This window comes from Lissotriton vulgaris, chromosome 7 (assembly GCF_964263255.1).
Source record: "Lissotriton vulgaris chromosome 7, aLisVul1.2, whole genome shotgun sequence".
Classification (NCBI taxonomy): Eukaryota; Metazoa; Chordata; class Amphibia; order Caudata; family Salamandridae; genus Lissotriton; species Lissotriton vulgaris.
This window is the reverse complement of record NC_141695.1, coordinates 528,207,786-528,225,500: the sequence shown is the minus strand read 5'-3', so window position 1 is coordinate 528,225,500 and position 17,715 is coordinate 528,207,786. Positions and strand designations below refer to the sequence as shown.

Below are 17,715 nucleotides of genomic sequence, written 5' to 3'. Positions count from 1 at the left end.
GTGGATCGCTCCTTTTATACAGTTTTCTCTCATAGGTTAACATGGTGCACAAAAGATTACAACCTGGTTCCCATCGTAAAGACCATAAGGAGTCGCTTTCATGTATTCAGAGCCCGGAACATAATTACAGTAACATTTGGCGATTCTCAACTGTAAAAGTACATCTTCCCACCATTAATACATTCCGTTTGGCTGTAAACAAATCAAGGAAGAGACAGAAACAGGTGCAGAGGAAGAAGAGGACAGTAACAGATCGAAAAGGGTGTAAAAGGGGTGGTATCAGGAAACACGAGTTGCAGGGATCAAAGGACGCGCCTAATGTAATGCACAACTAAGACAATAGTCCGGCACGGCAAGACGAGCCTCGAGAGGGGCCATCTGCCTTACAGTGTCATCCCCCTCATCATAAAGACACCCTCAAAGGAACACGTGTCTTCCGCAAGAGTTTGGGAATCCCAGGGTCGCGAAGCGGACAGCGTCCGTTCGCTGGCTACTTGAGGGCAAGAAACAAAATGGATGCCGTATCTAAGATGGAACCCGTGGGTTCAGATGAAGAAACCCACGAAACAAACGAACGGTTTAGGCTAGCACAGCGAAAACGCGTACACCCACTAAACTCATCATTTGCGGTTCATAGATACCAGACTCGACCATATTCGTGCGAGTCAAAAACACCACTTACAATTGTCACGGAACCTCAGACGCTCCTTTTGCCCTCATGTAGGCAAGCACTAGTCGGAATCATAATCGATCTCGATATTCATCAGACCATCCAGATGCTGCTGCAACATAATTCTATCCATCAATGCTTCCTTGGTAACAGGCGGCCGTCTTATACACGTTGTAGCACAGAGGCCACATAAGGCAGGACCACACTGCACACAAAGACAACATGTGAACAGGAATGCTACAACAACCCCAATGATCATCAGAATTTTCCAACCCCAAGTCGACATTAGGCCCCAAAACCATCCTAGTAGCATCCAATCCCCTACGTCCACGTGTATGGACTCAGAGATCTTATGCAACTTTGAGATGGCTTGATAGACAGTCGGAGCGTTGTCTGGAATGAAAATACAACAGCTCGAATGGATCACCTTACATACTCCACCTCGATCTGCTAAGACAACGTCTAAAACCATACGGTTTTGTAACGTCATAAGCCTATCCGCCTGAAGCTCTGCTGTGATATTGCCAAGGGCACTGGCAGTGATATTAGCAGTCGATTCCACCACTCGAGTCAACTGTCTCAGGTTCCTACTATTGACCATAGGTCCCCAAAACGGAAAGAAACCCTTGAAAAAGTCTCCTGCCTCTTGACCGGCAGTATCCTCTTTGCTAATCACGCCCCTCACAACTCTAGTCTTGTGGTAATCTGCGGCAACCGTAAAGGTTGGTGGCAACAAGTTTGCAATATAACAGGTGCCCGCGAAGTCAAGGGGCAACCATGTATATGCACGGTCGTAACAGACAAAGTACGTACCCTTGGCAGTCAGGAGAACAGGGGAAGAGAGCATTGGTAGAACATACGTCTCGGAGCAAGCACTCTCCCCGAGATGAGCACTCGGGCTTCGGCCACGGCCTTTCAGACAGAAATTACCAAGGTGGGGTACGATCCATATTGGAGATGAACTTTTAAGCTGTCTATCGCCCACAAGCACGCTATACTCAACCTCGCTCAGATCCCTATAAGCTCGCACCTCTTCCTCTGGGATGAGCGACGGCTCATAGATATCCCTATCTAAATCAGCAATCTCTATCGCCAAAGACTTATGGTACGGACCGGGACCAAAGTGTGGAGAACGTGGCTCTCGATTGGGGTAAGAATCTAGTGCACTTCGAAACATTGTTTGGAATGCTCGAGCTGAACCCTGGGAACTGTAAGGAAGGACCAAGTACGGAATTCCCTTATCGGTGGTATGTGGCATTAACCCACACACCCAACAATTGGTAGTGTTCACCACCAGCTGATGCTGATGAAGGAGCTGAACGAAGGAATTGTTCATGAACTCCGCACGTCTAGCCTGCTCGTGTTGTGGTAAGATGTGAAAAGAATGAGGAGAAACAGTGGAGATAGGTTTAGGTTCAGAAGAAGGGGTAGGTGAGGCAGTAGGCAACAAGGACTGTATCGTATAATACACCCCACCCACCAATAACAAAGAAACAGTTACAAATAGAAGGAACACCTGAAACATAAAGCATTTTCTTCGTGCAACTTTACGCAATTCAAATCTTTGAGCCTGAGCCTTTTCCAATTCTGACAGCTTCGAGAAAGCCATCCTCTAAAACCATCCGCAACGTTTTTGACGCACTTCGTTCTGTGTAGCAGTAGTCAATCCCCAGGAGTTCCTAGGAACCGACGGTCTTCGACCTAGTGTCAAGACCTACTAACCAGAAGGAAGTACCCGCGCGGCCCTATGGTCCACCCGGATGTAAGGTATTTTTAATCAACAATATATATATATATACAAAATCTCTTAGCTGTGGAAGCAAAAACGTATACATAGAAAAAGACTCAAAATTTCAAAATCACAATAATGCAAGTGTGATCAAAACTGGATAGCGATAATGGGGTAACGTAGATGTCAGGGGAGAGAGCAAAAATATTTATTAGTCTCTGGTATTAGATCGAAGGAAATATCGGCTTCTCCCAGGACGTGTCTGGTCGTCAAACAGTTGGTCCGATGATGAGACAGAGTTCTGTTGATCAATCAATTGTTCAGATTGTGAGTTTTGTGATGACAAATGTTCAACAATGTCGTTCTGCTGGACTGAGGTTTCTCCGACAGGCTGAGCGTCGCTAAAAGGAACGACGGTCGGCACAGTTTCGCTTTCAGACGAGGCGATGCCCTTCCTCACCCACGAGTCTGCTGGTAAAGGTATAGGTACCTTTTTGGTATGGGTGGCATGCACCCAGTTCTTGCGTCCTTCCAAACGAACAGCAGTCCTCGTGGCAAGGAGCACTTGGTAGGGTCCGGTAAAACGAGGCTCAAGGTTGCGCTTCCGGGCAAAATTTCTTGTCACCACCCAGTCTCCGGGCTGGAGCTGGTGGCCTGGACCCTCCGTCTGCGTCGGCAGTGCTTCAAAGACCTGTTGGTGAATTAACCTCAGTTTAGCAGTCAGATCATGAAGATAATCGATCAACATTGGATACTCAAGATCAGAGAACACACTGGGTCTAGGAACCCCCCAAACATTGGCAGGGCGGCCGAACACAATCTCATAGGGACTGAGCCCTACTCGGGAGTGTACAGTTGCCCTAGTTGACAAAAGAGCTAAGGGTAAAGCGTCAGGCCACGAGAGACCAGTCGTAGCCTGAATCTTTGCTAGCTTTAATTTAAGGGTGCCATTATAACCTTCAACCAAACCTGCTGACTGGGGATGATTGGCGCTGTGGAATTTTTGTGCAATTCCAAGGCCCTTACACACACTCTTCATCACACTCCCCACGAACTCACTTCCGTTATCAGACCATACAATCTGTGGCATTCCATACCGAGGAAAGTATTCCTTCAGTAGGATTTTTGCAGTGGACAGAGCAGTGTTGTCTTTGAGAGGGTAGGCTTCGATCCATCGGGAGAATGCGCAAACCACTACTAAAATGTACTTCAGGTTATTACATTGCTCCATATGGATGAAGTCTAACGGAATCACTTCAAAGGGACATGAAGGGGGAGCAAAGTGGCCAGGGGGTGTAGGGGTTCCCTTACCAGGATTGTACATCATACATATCATACAATTTTTAACCAATCTCTCAGCACACTTAGCGATACCATCATTCTTCCATACAGGGGACAACAACTTACAGATACCTTTCGCGCTAATATGTGCCAAGCCGTGTGCCATCGTCACAACAGCTAGCACATACGCATCCGGCAACATCCACCTCTTATTCTCCGACAAATCAATCCAACAACCATTCGCATCCAGCTTTCCTGTACTCTCTTTCCACTTCGTCTTTTCAGACTCACTGGCCTCGTTCTGAATAGCTTTCACACTCTTGATAGTGTCTTCACACATACCTGTTTCTGTAGGCCACCTTACCGAACTCGTCACATACATTCTAGTTGTAAGGTTCCTGGCAGTCTCCTTAGCAACTTCATCAGCGAACGCATTGCCACGACCAACATCATCCGTCACCTTACGGTGCGCACTACATTTAATAATCGCCACCTGCTCGGGCAATGTAAGTGCATCCAAAAGGTCATTCACAAGCTGTCCATGCTGGATCTTCGTACCATGCGACGTCATAAAACCTCTCTCTCTCCACAATCGTCCAAAACTGTGCGCAACACCAAAAGCATACTGGCTGTCAGTAAACACATTCACCCGCTCCCCTTTCGACAAAACACACGCTCTTGTCAAGGCAATCAGCTCTGCCGCCTGTGCAGAGTTCTGATTCAATCTCGCAGTCTCCACAACCGTACTCAATGTTACCACAGCATACGCAGTCGTCACATCACCATTCGGTAATTTAAAACACGACCCATCCACATACAAGGTCCCATCAGGATCTTCCAATGGAGTATTTTTCAGGTCTACACGACCTTTTGTTTCCTCCTCGGTTCGTAAGTAGCAGTCATGAGGTGCTTCTTCGTCTGATTCCATACTGGTTGGCAACAGAGTCACCGGGTTCAGGACATTACAACGTTTTATTTGAATGTGACTTGCCAAAAACGTCAACTCATACCCAGACAATCTTGCACTCGTCAGGTGTTGAGTTTTTGTACGATTTAAGAGAGTGTCAACTGCATGCGGAACCATCACCGTAAGCATATTATCCATGACCAATCCTGCAGATTGTCGGATGGACACCGCAGCTGCCGCTGTTGCTCTCAAACAACTCGGCAATGCTCTAGCTACTGGGTCCAAGGTCGAGGAAAAATATGCACATGGACGCTGCTTATCGCCAAATTGTTGCATCAAAACACTCAACGCACAACCTTCCCTCTCGTGAACGTATAGTGTAAACGGCTTACTGTAGTCAGGGGTACCTAACACAGGAGCCGAACACAACGCATCACGTAGTTCAGAAAAACTTTTCTGACATTCTTCCGTCCATGGTAAAGGAGTTGGAACATCCTTGCACGTAAGAGCTACCAATGGTTTCGCTAGCAATGAAAAATTTGGAATCCATTGCCTGCAGTATGACGTGATACCTAAAAAGGCACGCACATCTCTCTGAGTTGTTGGCACAGTCATTCGAGCAATCGCTGCAATTCTCTCTGGGGTCAACCTTCTTCCCTCCTTTGACAATAAGTGACCTAGATAGGTTACTTCTTGGCAACAATATTGCAATTTAGAAGGTGACAACTTGTGATGTAAGTCACAGAGATGCTGCAACAACGATACCGTAGCAGTTTTGCAAATGTCCTGGGTGTCCGCAGCCACCAATAAGTCGTCGACATATTGGATCAAGGCCGCACCAGCCGGCAACACAAACGCATCAAGTTGGCCTTTCAAGGCTTGACTGTATATCGATGGACTCTCACAGTAGCCCTGAGGAGCGCGTTTAAACCTAAAGCTGCGGCCACCAAGAGAGAAACCGAAAAGGTCCCTACTCTCCTCAGAAATCGGAATGCTAAAGAAAGCATTCTTCAGATCGATCACTGAGAACCAGGACGCCGATGCTGGAATCAGAGTCAGTAGAGCCGTGATGTCAGGCACCACAGGGAACTGAGGAATCACAATTTTATTCACTTCCCGTAAATCGATAACAAAACGATAAACAGGAGGCTTAGATGGATCAGTGCGTTTCAAGATGGGCAGCACAGGGCTATTGCACACGTTTCCCCGTGTCTCCTCAATAACATCTTTCTCAATCAAATCGTAGATAATTGCTAACAGCGCTCGCTCACCATCAAGGGAGATACGATACTGGGGAATACGTGGCAATCGCACATTAGACTTCAAGTGAACGACATAAGGAGAGATATCAAGTAGACCCACGTCATTGGGACCTGTCGCCCACAAAGATGCAGGAAGAGAACTCAATTCCGGTGGAAGCTTGTCGATGGATAAGTACATAGGTGAGACAACTCTCTCACCCAATGTAAGCTTTACTCCCGCAGGAGAACAATACAAAGTAGCATACAGACGTTTCAGCAAATCCAGGCCCAAGAGATTTTCACCACAACCAGTAGTCAAAATCAAAGGAGCTTTCAGCTCGCGAGGCCCAATTGTAAGAGGCAAAGGGCGCGAAACCGGATTGCTAACAGGGGCGCCAGAGAATCCAACGGAAACATTTGTTAAGCCAGACAAAGGTGCGCCAGGGAGTTTCGACTGCATGATGGAACTTTTCGCTGCACCAGTGTCCAACAGAAAAGGCTCAACTACGCCCGAGGTGGCAACTGCGACGTAAGGCCCTCTCTGATCAACCGGAACTGATACTACTCCCTCTCCTTGTCTATGGCTGTCCTAGTAATTACCGTCGTCAGCGTCCTGATCGACGTAATAATCGTCCACATTGTACTGCGCAGATCTGCCTTGCGACGATCCGCGCTGATCGAAACAATTATTAGAATCAGAAGAATTATTGGAACGATCATTTGGAGCACCACGACCTCTACCACGTGATGCCTGTTGAGGACCACTACGACCTCCTCTAGATGAATTACCATTATTTCGATCACGCAGAACTGGACAATCAAATTTCAAATGACCCTCTCCTCTACAATAGGCACACTGATTGTACCCCAACGTAGATCTCTGCGAAGAGGAGTCATTTCGTGATTGCGACCTATTCGACTGAGACTGCGATCGATTCCGCTGTTGCGAATCATTCTGATTCGAACGTGGAGGATACGCCTGTTGCAACAACACTTTAGTTTTGAGTTCTTTCGTCTTTTTATCGGCACAATCATTTTCCTCTTTCTCTCTATTCTCATAATATTGGGCCGTGGCCAATATTTGAGCAGAAGTGGAAACAGCCCACGCACTTTCTGAATTTCGTAATTTATTGCTTAGGTCCGGCAACAAATTTGAGACAAACTTGTCCACAAACAACCTCTGACCTCCCTCAGTACCCATATCTTGACCACTGTGATCAATGAATGCCTCCTCAAATCTCGTAAAGAAATCGGAGACACTCTCATCCTTCTTTTGTTTGCAAGCGGACAATTTGTCCCAATTCACCTTCATAGCTGGCATAAGCGTCTTCATAAGGGTAATAATTCTCTGGGGCAAAGCCGTAATTAACTGTTCAGGCTTAGCCCCACCAACTTGCCGTGTATCCGCCGCTATAAGAGCAGCCCAATCACCATCTAATTCTGCTACATGATTTTCCTGACGAATTTTCGCCCAAACCGGTTGCGGAACTACGTTACCGAACAACATATCAATGTCAGCAAGATTCATTATCGTAGCATCCACTAGCTGCGATAACTCTTTATAATATCCTGCAGGATTTTTGCGAGGGTCGGGCAAAGATTGCTTCACCTGCAATACTTCCGATCGCTTCCACGGAAGATGTATCCACACTCTCTGGAAGTGTGGCAGGATCGGCGGAGCAGCACCAGCGTTACCTGGCATCCACACTGGTGGAACTTCGCGCATGGGATACTGACCAGGCGCTGCTGGCGGTTCCTCAATGTCTTCTAAAAACAATGCCCGAGGCATTATAGAAGGACGAAAAGACAGCAACTGCTCGACAGCACGTCGAACATTGCTACCCACCATTATTTCGCTCGCAAACTGGAGCTGAAGATTAGTCAAAGCAGTCAATACATCGTCAGATGCATCAGCCGATATTTGATCACGTAGAAGCTTGCACATTTCCTCAAACACGAACCTTTGTGTCGGTTTGTTGAATTGACAAAACGTATCAAGCACCACACGTGGAGGATTCCTAAGGGGATATCTAATCCAACCCATCGCCATATTATACAGCGAGTCACGTTCCCTACTACCGGTAAGCTGACTTCGTCTTTGGGGACCATCAGAACCAGCTGACTCGAGAACGGGTCCAAGAGAGTTAAAGAAGTTAGCAGCGACAGAAGGGGTACGACGTCGAGCAGATGGGGTAAGACAACGGGGTAACAAGAGAAGTGTCAGTAACAGAAGGAACAGCAGGAGTAACCAGAACAGTAGAGACAGCGGGAGCAGGAGTATGAGGAAGTACAAGCGGGGGAGTAGTAGGGACAGGAACAGGTAATGGAGCAGGAACAGGTTGAAGAACGGGAACAGGTTGGGGCACAGGAACGGGAACAGGTGGAGGTACAGGGACAGGGGGAACCACAGGAACTGCGGTACCCTGTGCGTACGGAGGTGGTGACTTCAGGAGATAGGACAACAAGGGGTCCTCTACTGATTCCTCCTTCTTATTTGTATCCGTCGGTAAGGCGGGGTAACACTTATCTATGGTCATGCGCTGCAATCTATCGAAAACTTCCTTTTCCTTTTCCTCCTTATCTCGCTGAAACTGCTCTGCATTTCTTACCGTTGTAACAATACCTTCTCTCTTATTACCTTTTAGCTGCTTGATTTCTCTCTGCTTGGCTTCTTTACGCCACAACCGAAAGGAATCAAACATGGCCGGCCTTGCTTTTCTTTGGAACAATTTAGCCTCAAGATTATCTAAAATCGGGGCCTCAAAACTACCATGAGGTGGCCAACTAAGGACACCGTCTTTTTTAGTGTAACAAACCCAACACTCATTAAACGTGATTGGACCCAAACCGTGGCGGCTATATAACTCATAAGTTGGAGTTCCAACCGGAGGTATCGGACACGAGTCCTCCAGCCGGGAATCCGTACCACAACCCTTAAAGCAACTGAACAAAGTACTACAGCCAGGCATCGTGCACACTAACCGAGTTTCACAAACGTCAAGGGTTACGGGATTATAATGTCCCTGCAAAGAGCAAAAACCCTCGGTTTTTGGCGACTGCAGGCGTCAAATATCACAACAAAGAACAAAGTACTAAGAACCACAAATGCAATGGAACCATGCAACAACTAAGCACCCACAACAAAGGACTCTGGGAGCGACCCACAAATACTTAACTCAGAGATCAATGGCGTCACCAGGAAGGCCCGTCTATCGTCTCGCTGTACCAAGGTCTATGCCAGGTGCCAAAACAGGTCTACAGTCAGGGCAGCAGTCCATCGCAGCCGTCAGGAGGCGGGAATCTTCGCGGGAAAAGTCGTCGGGCCACTTATTTCGACAACAGGATCGATGAAGCGGGGTGCACCTTCCCTCGGAGATTTCACACGAAGTTCCTCACGATCGTCGGGCTTGGACCGGTACCACTGATGCAGCCCAACGTTGGGCGCCAACTGAAGGACTGGGTTTTTCTAAGACCCAGCGGTGCCAGAGATAACGCCTAAAACCTTCGTGGGTAACCTGTTCCGGCGTACAAATGACAGAGACACGGGACACTTGCTTCGACGTCAAAGATTCGAGGTTTATTTACTGCAGGGAACACAGAAGTCACAGGAAGTACAACACGTGTAGGTTCGAGGAGACTGCTTCAAATTGTATCCGTGGATCGCTCCTTTTATACAGTTTTCTCTCATAGGTTAACATGGTGCACAAAAGATTACAACCTGGTTCCCATCGTAAAGACCATAAGGGGTCGCTTTCATGTATTCAGAGCCCGGAACATAATTACAGTAACATTTGGCGATTCTCAACTGTAAAAGTACATCTTCCCACCATTAATACATTCCGTTTGGCTGTAAACAAATCAAGGAAGAGACAGAAACAGGTGCAGAGGAAGACGAGGACAGTAACAGATCGAAAAGGGTGTAAAAGGGGTGGTATCAGGAAACACGAGTTGCAGGGATCAAAGGACGCGCCTAATGTAATGCACAACTAAGACAATAGTCCGGCACGGCAAGACGAGCCTCGAGAGGGGCCATCTGCCTTACAGTGTCATCCCCCTCATCATAAAGACACCCTCAAAGGAACACGTGTCTTCCGCAAGAGTTTGGGAATCCCAGGGTCGCGAAGCGGACAGCGTCCGTTCGCTGGCTACTTGAGGGCAAGAAACAAAATGGATGCCGTATCTAAGATGGAACCCGTGGGTTCAGATGAAGAAACCCACGAAACAAACGAACGGTTTAGGCTAGCACAGCGAAAACGCGTACACCCACTAAACTCATCATTTGCGGTTCATAGATACCAGACTCGACCATATTCGTGCGAGTCAAAAACACCACTTACAATTGTCACGGAACCTCACACCGCCAAAACCAACTTACACGAAAGAATGAAAGAAGTAGCCGAGTGGATGAAGAACAGTCGTTTAAAACTAAACTCGGACAAAACAGAAGTCCTCATCTTAGGGTCATCCTCCTCTGCCTGGGACGACTCATGGTGGCCACCGGCCCTCGGAACCGCACCCATACCTACAGACTACGCTCGTAACCTGGGCTTCATCCTGGACTCCTCCCTCTTGATGACCAGACAAGTCAACGCCGTATCTTCATCTTGCTTCAACATCCTACGAATGCTCAAAAAAATCTTCCGTTGGATGCCCACCGAAACAAGAAAAACGGTAACCCACGCACTGGTCACAAGCCGACTGGATTACGGTAACACCCTTTACTCCGGAACCACAGCCAAACTACAGAAAAAACTCCAACGCATCCAAAACGCCTCAGCCAGACTCATATTGGACATCCCCCGGCAAGCTCACATTTCCGGCCACCTGAAAGACCTCCATTGGCTCCCTGTCAACAAGAGAATAACATTGCGCCTCCTCACCCACGCACACAAAGCCCTCTACGACCTAGGACCCGAATGCCTCAACACACGTCTATCCTTCTACACCCCCTCCCGACAACTACGATCGTCCAATCAAGTCCTCGCCGCAATTCCGCGCATCCACAGATCCACCATGGGTGGAAGATCCTTCTCCTACTTAGCTGCCAAAACATGGAATTCTCTCCCCACCCACCTCCGCCTTACACAAAACCACCTCTCCTTCAGAAAGCAACTAAAAACTTGGATATTCGATAAGTAAAACACCTCCCTCCCCCAAGCGCCTTGAGACCCTCTGGGTGAGTAGGGCGCTATACAAATTTTGGAACTTGAACTTGAACAGTGTATTTGTTAATCTAAAACTAGAGCGAGGCATCCTGGGTTCATTATTATTTTGTTATTTTCTCCACAGCATATGAAAACTACTCTTGCCTAAAGCTAGCCCCATGAGGCAGCATTCATTTTGCCCTTGAGAGCCCTGTAAACGGCAAACCATTGGTACAGTATCTCTGTAATTCTTAGTCCCTGGGTCCTTTCACTTGCTACCATATGGATATGTTCCTTTGGAAGGGGAGGCAAAAGAAGCAAGGGCCAAATTACAGGTGAAGAGACAGTCTTAAAGAGGCAACTGCTGCATGAAGTGTGGCTTGCCCGTCCGGATCAGGGATGCCTAGGGGTATTGTTAGGTGAAGAAAACTGCTGCAGGAAAACACTAATACATTGCAGGTAACACCTGCAGTGTTTTTGGTGGCCCTACCCATATCTGGCATCTCTTTGAAAGCTTGCAATTCTGTGATGGGTCGGTTTTGTTAATATGGTTTCATGCAAGAGAAGGGCTTAATGCTGGTAGACTGTGTACTCAACTTCTCTATATCTGTCATCTGTGGCTCACCATTCTATGTCATTATGTCTGGTGTTTATCCAATACCTATTTTGCAAATAAAAACACTATAAGTACTTGCATAGAGGGTCTTTCAGTCTGACCTTTATTCATTTTCCTGCTGCAAAGTCATTCCATTTTGCTTACACCCATCCTAGTGTATAGCCTGGGAGAGTGACACAGGGTCAGCTCTCTAGTGAGAGCGGTGTTTCAGTCCTTGCCAGTAATGCCGTTCCAGTTATGGTGAGCTGTCTGGTGGTAGCGCGTGTGCATTGGAACGGGATGGGGCTGCTAAACTTGATGAGAATGTTGTCTATCCAGGGCACTGGTGTGGGCTTGTCTACTTGCATGTTGTCAAAGGTGGTGAAAATAGGGTCCAGGATATGTCCAGCGACATGGGTAGGTTACTTTACTTGTTTGATAAGGCCCAGGCTTCCAGGCTCTTCATTGAGTGCTTTTGAGTTGGATGATGTTTCAGGCGGGCGTTCAGATATCTGAGAAGAATGAAATTGGTAGCGTTGAGGGCTCCAGGTGCAACTAAGTCCATGATGGTGTCATTGAAGTTGGTCCGCAGTCCCTGTGGGCTGTAGATGAGAGTGCTGCTTAGTTGGCTGTGAAGTGGGGATTGAACTACAGGTGTTCCATGCTGGAAGATGATGTATCCATGGAGGTGATGCAGATGATGGCGTTCCTATGGATGATACCAATTCTTCCTCTGGGTTGGTGAATTCTGTCTTTCCTGGCAATCTTGTAGCCGGAGAGGAGAGGAGATGGCAGTGTCAGACAGGTTCCAATCAGGGGTTCAGCCAGGTTTCTGTGAGGATAAGTAGATCCAAGGTGTTGTTATGTAGCAGATCCTAGATATCTGTGGTGTGTTTTAGAGTGAGTGGGTATTGAGAAGCATGTATGTAAGTGCAGAGTGTTGTGTGGGTGGTTTTGCATTGTGTGGGTGTGAGAGAGTGGCGTGGTTGGCACCGTTGGTGCCGCTGTAGTGAGTTTTGGGTGTGGGAAATTGCTTTAAAACTTGCACAAAGTGCATGAGAATACTTTTTTGGTGTTGTGTGGTGCAGTGAGCCAGCAGTTTGTGTAGTGGTGTCCAGGATTGAGCTGCAGAGGGTCACGGGGGTGGGAGGCACTAGGTATGGTCCAGATTTGGCCAGGCACTGGTGAGCTTGCCTTTGGCGAGCTTCAATGTGCCAGCAGCCCCTATTAGAGACTCCTTTCTCCTGGTTTCAATCATTCTCAGAAGAGCATTAATTTCACGTTATGTCTAAATCATATGAATTCTTTGTGCACATGTTACCTTACAGAGTCCCTCAAGGCTCATCGCTCAGTGTGACGTTGTTTAACTTATATCTACGCCCACTGGCAGATATAGTCAAAAATTATGGACTGTCTCTTTACTCCTGTGCGGATTACACTCAGATTTTCATAACTTTCTCATCGTCAGACAACCGTTCTGTAGTAGAATCCAGAATCCCAAGTGGTTTCATAAAGATTTATTGTAGTATAAATACCCCAGAAGCAGGGGCAGCAGCATCCATCAACCAGTAAGATCCCAGCTGGTTACAAGATGCACTGTCACTACATTCCACAACAATCGTATCATTCCAATTCTGTTATTCTTAGCTAAGGGTTTCCTAACAGGACAAACTAAAGACATGTTGATATGAAATATATAATACACAATACAACAAGTACATCCAACATGGCCCACTGTCTCAAGAATGTGGCAAATTGGCTGTGGCTTAACCGTCTGAAATTAAACAGAAGTAAGACGTAAGTGTTGGTGCTGGGTAACCAGCCCTAGTTGTGAGGCCCTCATTGTTGGCCAAAGGAACTTGTTTGGCCCCTAGGAATTCGATTAAGGATCTGGGTTTCTGGTTGGACGATGCACTTATTATTGATCAGCCAATCAATAAGGTAGCTGCATGCTGTTTTAGCCTGCTAAGATGCCTAAGAAAGATACAATGGCTTTTATCACTGAGACCCAAACAACTACTGAGCAGGCATTGTCATTGCTAGATTGGACAATGGCAATGTGCTATATCTGGGTGTTAAAAATTCCTGAATAAAGCAGCTGTAAATTGTTGCTGCTGCCTGCTTACTTTCCCATATTCCAGGCAGTGCCTCAGTCTTTCAATATCTTCGCTGCTTGTATTGGCTTCCAATAGTAAAACGCATAAAATATAAATCAGTATTGAATGTATATAAAACCATGCACCAGGGTGTGTCTGCATGTATTCGGTCCCTTATCCATCCATACATCCCCAAACAGGAGCTTCTTTTGAGCGATTTCAATCCCTCTACAATTTCAAAAGTTAGACTGGCAAGACAGGGAGTGCGGTTCTTCTAGTTTCTGGGGTCTATGTTATGGAAGTCCCTGCCTTTCACTCTTCACCTCTGTAACTCCTACCAGATGTTTAGGAAGATGCTTAAGACCAGGCTCTTCTAGATGAATAATCCTGCTCCTTTTCTCTCTCCTAGTGCTGAGAAACCTTGCTGGGGCAGCCATGCACATTACATATCTGACTTGAATTGAAATAAGTAGTTCTAGGAAGTAGGAGGATTGATGTCAGTTTCTGTACAAATGGATGTTGGGAAATCAAGTGATGTCACTTCTATTGCATATGGATGATGGAAAAATGTGATGAAAAGCAGCATGTTACCAAACAGCATAAATTTCCCTGCCTCAGAGATGGAACACATTCTTATTTTCTGATGGTGGTGTCTCAGCCAGTTCCACCTTCGAAAACATCCTGGTGATGGGAAGTTCTAATTCGGGAGTTCCTGAGATTGTTATTTACTTTTTGATAGCTTGGCTGTCAATATGCCAGGCATTGGTGGCACTACCTCTGTTGGCAAGCCAATTTAAAGAACGATTCTGTGTCAACACAGCTTCTTTTGAAATAACAGGAGACATTCGGCAAAAAACAATGTGATGGCCGCCTTTGGGTATGGTCCTCACTCTGCTACTGGGGACTCACCATTTTTCTGTCTCACAGGATTACTTCCTAGGAATGAAACCACGAGAGGTGCTTCCAGGTATTGATTGAGTACCATCAGTGTGGGTACAGTCTACCTATTAAATTAGAATCTACATAAAGATTTAAATGCCACTCAACTTCACCTCCAGGTGGATAAAGACACATATAAATGGCAAGTGGTAAACATAGTAAAAACACCACATCAACCCTAGGTCTTGTATTTAGTTAGCTACAAGGAATTTGAAAAAACGGCATAAGAAATTCCAGCCTAATATATATAGGCCTCGTTACCTTCATAAAAAAGATCAGTCCTGTAGCTACAATACTGGACTCTCCCACTACAGTCTGTGTTTTGCGTTTCCTTGTTGATATATTACCATGACATCCTAAAACTGGAAAAAGAGCATCGCCATTTTTTGTGGAAGAACACAGGGAACATGAAGTAAAGAAAATCCTCAACGCAAAAAGAACATGGGCAGTTACATACTAAGGGCCTTATTTATGAGGCCTTGCATCACTTTTACGCTGCTGGTGCGTCCCTTTTTGTGACACACCATTGGTGTAACAAATGCGCCATGTTGCGCCATATTTACAAAGTGACGCATCTAGGGAGAGGCGTCACTTTGTAAACTCCTGCGCCACAGTATACCTGATTGTGAAAGCAACAGGAGTAAACCCTTCAACCACGTTGGGATTGGGGTAGAGAGTATGCAATTAACATATAGTATCCCAACTGGTCTAACTTAGAGACACTTAGAGAAGATATGTATAAAATATTATCAAAAGGAGATAAGGAGTCTCTTTTGGTATTTCATATAAGTGCACACAGCATCATATTTATTACAGATATAAAAAGGGGAACAACCAGTAAAAAAGAGATAATTTTGCAGTTATTGCAGCACTGCAAAAGGCAATGTAATACATTCAAGAAAACCCAAATTGTACTTGGTTTCTCAGTGCAAGTGAGTGAACAACACGGTAGCAACACCAGTGACTGATGATAATTATGTACAGTGAGTAAAAGACAGCAAAAATGGTTCCTCATTTGTTTGAAATGAACTTCAGTGATAGACCAGAGCTCTGAAAAGTTTGAAATAGAAGTAAGAGTTTTGGTAAGAGAAAAGAAGCGAAATGACTGTAAAACTCAATAGTAAACCCATCAGGGCCAGGGGCTTTACCATGACGCAATTTGGAGACAGCGTGAAAGATTTAGGAAAAGGAGATATCGGCATCCAGAGACCCAAAATCTACATGAGTTGAAGGAGGAGGAGAGATAGAATGGAAATAAGAGAGAAAGGTAGAGAAAGAGGAGTATAAGGTAGATGGGAGAGATTTGGTGTAGCTATTTATAAAAAGGTGAAATAGGTAAACCAAGGTGAGGTACAGAAACAGAGGAGATGTTGAAATATTTAGAGATAGTGAAGGCGAGGTGGAGGTAGATAGGTGAGATAGGGAAGTTGAGTTGAACAGGGACCAAAGTACATAGATGAAAGGGAAGTACAAAATAACAGATAAAGAAAAAGAGGTAGAATTGGAGAAACAGAAGTAGGGAGAAAGAAGTTAGGTAATGAGAGAAGTTAGTTAGCGGGAACAATGTTAAAAAGAGAAACAAGTAGAGAGGTGAATTACCAAACAAATAGGTAAAGTTAGGTAGGTGAAGTTAGGTAGAGAGAGATAGATAGCATGATTAAATAGTTTACGTTGGGAGTGATGAGAAGTAGAGAATGAGGTAGAGAGGGCCGGACTGATTGACTGATTCCCCGTCGCCTGGCCGCCTGCCCGTTGCCCCACTATCGGAAGCATAGGCGTGTCAGCAGCAGGTAGGCGTGGCGAGGCAGGACAGCGATGGGCGCGCAGGTGTGGGCTGCTTGGGAGCTGGGAGCCGAGGAGGGAGCCGAGGAGCCGGAGGTGTGCACAGACGGAGGGCAGAGAGCCGGGGGCCCGCGGGGGTTGCGATATCTAAGGTCGCAAGGCCCGAGAGGCTGCCCCGTTGATGGTCGGAGGAGGTGTGGAGGAAAACGGAGATAAAGCAGGCGCAGATCGGTAAGTCGGCCGACGGCCGCTAAGCATCGCGCAACGCGCTTGAGCCAAGCCTGTGCTGGGGTGTGGACTGTGGGTTGAGAGGCCTGCAGCCTCCTTTTTTTGTTGTGCCGCGGAACGCTCTCGCCCTAATTAACCCCCCCTTACAGCAGCTCACAGCAGCACACTACCGCGAGTCGCCTGCTCCATCCTAGCCTCACCGGCTAACCCCAGTGCTGCCCAAGTGCTGCTTTCTTGTCTCTCATCATTCTCTGGCTCTCTTGCTCTGGTTGCTCTGGTTGCCCCCTGGCTCAGGCCGGCTCCCACCGGTTCACACGCCGCGCTCTCTCTGTGGCCCTTGCTCGCCAGCCAGTCTAGCTGTCGGGCCGTCGCCTCCAGCTCTGGGGCTGCTCCCCCTGCCTTCTTACCCTGTGCCCTGCTCAGCCCAGTCCAGCGGTGGCCAGCTCCGCTGCCCCCTCTGCCCATCCTGTGAGTCAGCCTGGTCGTGCTACTCAATTGTGCGGTCGTTGGCTGGCTCCAGATAGGGCGTGAGGGGGCGGTGAGTGAGGGCCGCTGCAGGTCAGCGCTTGGAAGGGTGGGTATAGTCGAGCGGGGGGTGCCTTAAGACCTACCACCAGCATTGGCACCCACAGTGGTGCGGGTGGGGGAAAAGCTACATCACACTGCTGAACCCCTCCAGCTCGCCAAGGGGAGCGAGTTCACCTACTACCTTGGTAATCAGTCTGCTGGGGATAGGACAATCTAAAACTAAATCTCTATCCCCTTGGCAGTGCTCCGTGCCCCGCATCTGGAACTCGGAAATTCGAAATTTGGAATTTGCGCAGCACCAGCCACTCCCTTTAACCAGGAACTATGAGATCAGGAAAAGTAAGGAAGGCCACAGTGGTCCCTAAACGGAGAAGACCCAAACAGCATGTTCTGGCAGAGGAGCCCCACCCGGACAGTCAAAAAACACCCAGAACCCCGCAAGAAACAGCAAAAGCGGCAAAAAAGCGGCAAAACCACCATCGACCGATGGTATAGACCTACACAAAGACAGTATCACGGACACGTCAAAAGTCTTAAAATCCTCGAGTCTGCTGAATTATTTCAAAAAAGTCCCA

The 17,715-nt window shown here is 47.1% G+C and overlaps 1 pseudogene; it reads left to right on the top strand.

Moving 5' to 3' along the window:
- The window catches only part of LOC147701988 (uncharacterized), a 42,729-nt pseudogene extending 25,224 nt beyond the window's left edge, over window positions 1–17,505 (top strand).
- The last annotated feature ends 210 nt before the right edge of the window (window positions 17,506–17,715 follow it).